Here is an 8,354-nt window from a genome sequence, read left to right on the forward strand (position 1 = left end):
TGCTTCTTGATACAAATATCTGCAGCAACACTGGAGGAAGAAGGATGGGCCAGAGACTGTGAGAATTTCATTCCTGGAGCTGCAAAGAAAATTGGCAAAGGATCCAGAAAGAATTGAGTATTTCAGTCAAATTGGTAGGGAATAGTCATGTTTATTCAGTTATGCCACGGTCAATTTGTATGTCAAAGGCCCTATGAAAATCAAATCTATGTACTAACTGGTCCATTCAAATAACTCCAGCAAATGAGTAGGGCACAATTTCCCCTTAACAGGTGTCATGTTCTCTTACCCCCAGCAAAGAGTGATTTTCCATGGGCCTACTGGGCCTAAACCTTCTTACAGACTGCACTGATGTGCCAGGATGAGTCAGTCACTCAAGCTAACCTCACACGAAGTGGTCAGAGAGGAAGACCATCAGACGTTGCTAGAGCTGGTAGTAGCTCACTCCTGATGACCTCCTCCCTGAGGGACAGGTAATTGAATTCAGTAAAAGGTAAGAGGTAACTCAGTAAGATGGTCACAGCCATCTCAGGGGAAAACTGAGAAAAGGGGAAGGGGCTGATTAATTGGGATGCCCCTCAAACATTTTGATTTAGAGATGGACTGAGCAAATCCTGGGGAGGCAGGGGATTAGAAAAGTGGTTAAGAGGTAAAGATCCCTGTGAAGTCAGGCAACTATCCCAGGGGTAGGAAAACCATCATGTCGACTGGAAGGCCTTTTGCCCTGGCCTCAGAAAATGCTGACTGAAGAATCAGAAGAGGGTGGACCTGAGACCTGGGATTCCTTGAGAGGCTGAGGAGCAAAGACCAGACAGCACGATGGATATAGGAAAAGTAGAGCCCTGGGGAAGGGAAATGTGTGAGATAGAAGCTCACTGTGAGCAGGGAATGTGTCTGCCAACTCTCTTGTATTGTACTGTCCCAAGTGCTTTGTACGGTGCTTAGTCTAGGTACCTGACCCTCCTGGGGTATTTTTCTTCCTAGCTGTCATTGGTTTAGGATTGTGCCTTCTGAGATTTCAAAGGACATCAGGAAGGGCAATGGGACACTCTGCCTTAACAGACAGTTCCTGCTAAGCGATCATCAGAGCCATCTTCGACTTGATCTGTGATGTAAAAGCTTCAGGAAAAGGTATGTGCTCCTGGCAGATCCAGGAAAGACAGGCACTGGCATCATCTGGAGAAAGATGGGAACTTCAAAACCACAAGGAAGCTGTGTTGCCTAATGGATAAAGCATGGGCCTGGGAGCCAGGGGACTGGATTCTACTCCTTGCTCTGCCACTTGCCTGCTGTGTGATCTGGGATAGTCACTTAAATTTTCTGTGCCTCAGTTTCCTCATCAGGAAAAAAGGGGGACTCACTACCTGATCTCAGTCCCACTTGATTGTGAGCCCCATTTAGTATAGGGCCTTTTTAATTAGAACCTACAGCAATCCTTAGACACCCACTGAGTGCTTTACAGATGCCATTAAAAAAGAGATATTTTTTTTTGGCTTGTTTCATATAATTGTTGGGTGGGTCTTTACTGACCTAAAATGTGAGTTTTAAGGATCAGAGACCCTGTATGGGATTTGCACGCAATCTTGTTGGAGTGGGGTGCAGTGGGCCACAGGACAAGATCATGGGGAGGTGAGGAAAGTGATTTTCAGCATGACATATTGAGAAGCAGCTTGGTGTAGTGAATAGAGCACCCATCCTGGGAGTCAGAAGGTCATGGATTCTAATCCCAGCTACACCATAGGTCTGCTGTGTGACCTTGGACAAGTCACTTTATTTCTCTGTGCCTCATTTACCTCATCTGTAAAATCAGATTTGCGACTGTGAGCTCCACTTGGGACAGTGACCATGTACAACCCAATTGGTTTATATCTACTCCTGAGCTTAGTACAGTGGCTGAAACAATTTGAGCATGACTACAGGAACGTTATGGTGGTGACATTCGGAGTGACAATTTGATTGTGGAGCTCCTTCGTGGGCTCCTTCTTTGCCTCCCATGTCCTGACTGTGAGGGTCCCTCAACGTTCAGTTTGGATCCCCTTCTATTCTCCATCTAAACCCACTCCCGTGGAGAACTCATTTCCTCCCATGGCTTCAAGTACCATCTCTATGCAAATGATACCCAAATCTACATTTCTAGCCCTGTCATCTCTCCCTCTCTCCAGTCTCACAACTCATCCTGCCTTCAAGATATCTCTACTTGGATGTACTCCCATCACTTCAAACTTAACATGTTCAAAACAGAGCTCTTTATCTTCCCACCCAAACCCTGTCCACCCCCTGACTTTCTCATCACTGGAGATGGCACCACCATCCTTCCTGTCTCATAACACCATCACCTAGGGTGATATCCTTGATTCTTCTCCCTCATTCAACCCACATATTCAACCTGTCACCAAATCCTGTCACTCCCACCTTCACAACTTCGCTAAAATCTGAACTTTCCTCTCCAACCATACTCCTACCACATTAATTCAATCCTTCATCCTATCCTGCCTGGATTGCTGCATCAGCCTCCTTGCTGACCACTCAGCCTCCTTTCTGTCCCCACTCCAGTCCATCCTTCACTCTGCTGCTTGCGTCTTTTTACTACAAAAACGTTCAGAACACGTCATCCCCTCCTTAAAAAAACTCCAGTGGTTGCCCATCCACCTCCGTATCGAACGAAAACTCCTCACCATTGGCTTTAAAGCATTCCATCACCTTGTCCCCGCCTACTTCATCTTGCTTCTCTCCTTCTACAACCCAGCCTGCACGCTTTGCTCCCCTAGTACTAACCTTCTCACAGTGCCTCATCTCCCACTCCCTTCTGCATCAGTCACCCTGACTTGCTCCCTTTGTTCTTCCCACATCCCAGCCCCACAGAACTTATGTTAGAGAAGCAGCGTGGCTGAGTTGAAAGAGCCACGCTCTTGGGAGTCAGAGGTCCTGGGTTCTAATTCCATCTCCGCCACATGTCTGCTGTGTTTTCTAGTCCTGACTTCAGGCTGGAGCTTGTCTCATAAGAGTTTTCTGTCCAACAATGTCATCAGTCACAAGACCACAGGATACTCAGAACAAAAGCCATGCAGACGTCCTTTTCATATTAGATTTGAGACTTGAAAAGCATTTTCTCAACATTTAAGGTAAGACCAAGTATTAAGTAAAATCAAATACGGAATCAAGAGTTAATGAAGTTTGAAAATGGAACACAATAATAACTTCCTCCTTGCACCCCAATCCTACTTTTGCAACAATACACTTCCCCCATCCCTTTTTTCCCCTTCCTTCAAAGTTCATATCATCAACCTCTATTACCACAAAATCAAGATTCAAGGAAGCAGCAGAGCCTGGTGGAAGAAGTGACTTAGGGGTACTGCTGTCCCATTAAAATCCAGCCCACATACCTCACTCCCCCAATGTCAATTTATACACTTGTACATCTCACTCACATCCCGCCACTGGCCTGGAAAGCCCTCCCTATTCTATCTGACACAATTACTCTCCCCACTTTCAGAGCTTTATTGAAGGCACATTTCCTTGGCCTGGGCTATATGATGGAAGTGGCTCGGTGCTCACTTCATTACAATGGAGCTCAACAACAAAGAAAACAAGTAAAAAAGGCTGCTATTAGTTGACCAGACAGAGCCTGCCTGTGGATGAAACACAGTATCGCCAAGTACTGTGCTACACTGAGGTAAAAGCAAAGCTGAGGTAAATGCAAGGTAATCACATCAGACACAGTCACTGTCCCACATGAGGATTACAGTCTAATGGGGAGAGAGAACAGGTAGCTCATACCCATTTTGTAGTTCTTGTTCCTCAAATAAAATGTGAATAGTAATTCAGACAATCAAGAATTGAACAGGTTTAGGTGTCGGCCAGATTGTACTATGTAAATCCTATATTTTTGCACTTCTCTTGCTTCATTCATGATTAATAACCTACTGAGATAGGGAATGGACAGGGTACAGACATGTGAAGGGGACAGGGAGGGGCAGATGGATAGGCAGTACACAAGAATAAACACACTTTAGACTGTGAGCTCCTTACAGGCAGGTAACATGTTTATGAACTCTGTTGCATAGGATGCTCCCAAGCATTTAATGCAGCCATGTCATGTCTTTGTCGAGTAATATATGTTAAAGGAAGGTAATATGGGAGAGATGGAATTGCAGCTGATTTTGTTCCCCTCCTCCAATTCTCTCCTTGACCCCACCAAATCTGGCTTCTGTCCTCTTCACTCCACAGACACCACCCTCTCAAAGGATACCAGTGATTTCCTTCTAGCCAAATCCAATTGCCTCTACTCCATCTTAATCCTTCTCGACCACTCAGGGATCTCTGACACTGTGGACCACCCCCTCCTCCTGGAATCATTATCCAACCTCAGCTTTGCTTCCACTGTCCTTTACTGCTTCTATTCCTATTTTTCCATCTGCTCATTCTCAGTTTCTTTCATGGGCTCCTCCTCGGCCTACCAACCCCCAACTTTGGGTGCCCCTCAAGCTTCAGTTCTGGGTCCTCTTCAATTCTCCATCTAAAGCCACTCTTTCGAAGAACTCATTCACTCCCATGGCTTCAACTACCACCTCTATGTGGATGACTCCCAAATTTACATCTCCAGCCCTGATCTCTCTCCCTTTCTGCAGTCTCACCTTTCCTCCTGTCTTTGAGACATCTGGTCTTGGATGTCCCACTCTCACCTCAAACTTAACATATCTAAAAGAGAACTTATCTTCCCACCCAAACTCTGTCCTTCCTCTGACTTTCTCATCACTGTAGATGGCACCACCATCCTTCTTGTTTCACAAGCCTATAAGCCTGGTGTTATACTTGATTCCTCTCTCTCATCCAACCAACACATATTCAAACCATCACTAAATCCTGTCGGTTCAACCTTCACAACATTGCTAAAATCCATCCTTTCCTTTCCATCCAAATGGCTACCATGTTAATCCAAACAATTATCCTATCCTTCCTTGTATCAGCCTCCTTGAAGATTCCATTGACTCTTGTCTTCCCCATTACTCTTGTCTCTCATCAATCCAGTCCATACTTAACTCTGCTGCCTGGATCATTCTTCTACAAAACCTTTGACTCCATGTTTCCCCACTCTGCTACTTTTCAGCTGTGTGACTTTGGGCAAGTCACTTAACTTCTCTGTGCCTCAGTTACCTCATCTGTCAAATGGGGATTAAGACTGTGAGCCCCATGTGGGACAACCTGATCACCTTGTATCCCCCCCAGCGCTTAGAACCGTGCTTCACACATAGAAAGTGCTTAACAAATATTATCATCATTATTAAAAATAGACAGCTGGGAGGCAGGAATAGGATGGAGAAAGGGACTCAGCATATGGCCAAGAGCAAGGAGCTATTTTGCTACAGCTAATGAGTAGGAGGACTGAGGCAGGAAGGGAAATTCACCTCATTTGAGAGGGGTCTGGGGGTGTCTGATGGTCAGGGTGTGAGGAAATGGCCACTTCTAACAGTCATGTTCCCTTTTGATCCTGCTGATCAGTCCTCTCCTGGTCCAAGTCTCCATCGACCCTCTGGCTTTCAAAAAAGATGATGATCTCTCCGCTCTGACCACAGAATAAGCAAGAATCAGTGTGGCCTAGTAAGAAGCAGCATTGTCTAGTGGATAGAACACAGGCCTGGAAGTCAGGGTCTGGATTCTAATCCCAACTCCACCACTAGCCTACTGGATGACCTTGGAGAAATCACTCAATTTCTCTGTGCCTCAATTCCTTCATCTGTAAAATGACAGATAAGACTGTGAGACCCATGTATGACACAGACTGCGACCAACCTGACTAGCTTGTATCTACCCCAATGCATAGTACAGTGTCTGGCACATAGTAAGCACTTAGCAAATACCATTAAAAAGAAGGAGACACTCACCCAGCTGCAGCTTGATTCCGGGACCTGAGTCTCTCTCACCCCTTTCTGGTAGCCACGGTGACATTTATAAGGAGAAGTTTCATGTTGTCATCTCCCTCCAGGCCAGTGATTTTCTTGTCACTTGCAGGATCCTGACAATTTCACGGGAGAGAGGGAGATGACTTGTCCCGAGTGCCCAGAAACCACTTGTGTCAGCTCATCACAGTAACAAGTCAGATGCAGCTGGGCCACAACTCTTTTCTCACTTTCTGAACTACTCCCTCAGCTATAAAAATCATAATGATAACAATGGGAATTGGGGCATTTGCTAAGCTCTTGCTAAGGGTCAGGCAATATATTAAACATTTGGAGAGATGCAAGATCATCAGTTGGGACATAGCCCCTATCCTACATGGGGCTAACAACATAAATAGGAGGGATGACAGGTATCAAAGCCTATTTTATAGGTAGGGAAATGTAGGCCCAGAGAAATTAAAGGACCTGCTCAAGTTTACAAAAAAAGGGAAATGACAGTGGCAGGATTAGAACTCAAGCTGTCTGACTCCCAGTCCCAGGCTCTTTCCCCTAGGCCACACTGCTAGACAGACAGTAACTACTCAATGTATACCAGCGACTGATTGAGTGATTGGGAAAACTGCAGTCAGTTGGGACAGCAGCAGTTGGGGAACTGATTCTCTCTTCCCCCACCATGCCGACCTATGGACGTATTTCACCGCCATTGTTAATGTACTCATTGACTAAAACTGTATGTAATTTTATTTCTTATGTCAGTGCAATCATTCATTCATTCAATCATATTTATTGAGCCCTTACTGTGGGCAGAGCACTGTTCTAAGCGCTTGGAAAGTACAATTCAGTAATAGAGACAGACAATCCTTACCCACACCGGGCTCACAGTCCAGAAGGGGGGAGACAGACATCAAAACAAGTAAACAGGCATCAATATAAATAAATAGAATCATAGATATATACACATCAAAACAAATTAACAGACATTGCTATAAATAAATAGCATTATAAATATGTACATATATGCACAAGTGCTGTGGGGCGAGGAAGGCGGGAAGAGGAAAGGGAGCGAGTCGGGGTGATGCAGAGGGGAGGGGGAACTGAGGAATAGGCGGGCTTAGTCTGGGAAGGCCTCTTGGAGGAGGAACACCTTCAGTAGGGCTTTGAAAGGGGGAAGAGTGATTGGCAGATTTGAGGAGCGAGGACATTCCAGGCCAGAGGTAGGATGTACACCCTCTCAAAGGAATCAAATAATATACATTATATATTATATCTCAAAGGATTTGAGATATGAATATATTGAGATATATGTGATATGTCTTGTCTTATGCTGACGAGTCTTTTCCAACCCATAGTGACACGACAGACACATCTCTCCCAGAATGCCCCGCTCTCCATCTGCAATCGTTTTGGTAGTGTATCCATAGAGTTTTTTGGTAAAAATACAGAAGCGGTTTACCATTGCCACCTTCCATGCTGTAAACTCGAGTCTCTGCCCTCGACTCTCTCCCACACCACTGCTACCCGGCATGGGTAAATTTTGATTGCAGCAGATTGCCTTCCACTCGCTGGCCACTGCCCAAGCTAGGAATGGAATGGGTAGGCCCCTGCTTGATTCTCCCTCCTGTAGCCATGGCTGGTAGAGTACTAGAAACTCTCCAAGTGTGACCCTGAGAGGGGTATGTGATATGTATCATATATATGGTGTATATGTTATATTGCCATTCCTTTGCGAGATAATGAGAAAGAGCAGCAAGAAGAAGTAACTTTCAGCTCATCCATATGTGAATGGAAGAGAGCTCTGAATGAATGAATTATCTTTTCTACTCCACTGTAAGAAATCACAGTCACTATTCCCGTGCACTCTAATGGCTTGTTTGCACTCATCTTTTCCCTAGGATTCCTAATAACCATAATGGTAATGATGGTATCTTTTAACACTTTCTATGTGACAAGCACTGCTCTAGACACTGGATACAAGTAGATACAAGTTAATCAGCTCAGAAGCAGCCCCTGTTCCATAGTCCAAGTAGGAGAGAGAACAGGCAATCTCATGAACAACCTGGCAGTGGAGGGAGAGTGGGGATTTCAGGTTAAAGGAGCCCTTGGCCAGCCAAGCTCACTTTCCTTCTTTCTTATGTGATTTGTTAAGCACTCACTATGTCCCAGGCACTGTATTTAGTCCTGGGTTAGTTACAATCTGAGCAAGTTGGAAACAGTACACGTCCCACATAGGGCTCACAGAAGTAACCATGTTTTACTGATGAGGTAACTGAGTCACAGAGAAGTTAAGTAACTTGCCTAAGGTCACCCAGCAGACAGAAGGCAAAGTCTGGATTAGAACCCAGGTTCTAAGAATCCCTCTATAGGAGGATTTGTTTCACTACAGCTGAGCTTCGAGTTTAGGTACAAAGAAACTCGGTTTGTCCAGGGTTGGGGGTGGGGGATGAAAGTGCTAAACCT

General features: G+C 45.2%; 1 non-coding gene across 1 annotated transcript; it reads right to left on the bottom strand.

Moving 5' to 3' along the window:
* Positions 1-7,433: 7,433 nt before the first annotated feature.
* On the bottom strand, positions 7,434-7,571 carry LOC119931854. The gene has a single exon (XR_005452162.1). It is a non-coding gene; the product is annotated as a small nucleolar RNA SNORA7 (small nucleolar RNA).
* Positions 7,572-8,354: the final 783 nt, after the last annotated feature.

Source organism: Tachyglossus aculeatus, chromosome 8 (genome assembly GCF_015852505.1).
Source record: "Tachyglossus aculeatus isolate mTacAcu1 chromosome 8, mTacAcu1.pri, whole genome shotgun sequence".
Lineage (NCBI taxonomy): Eukaryota > Metazoa > Chordata > Mammalia > Monotremata > Tachyglossidae > Tachyglossus > Tachyglossus aculeatus.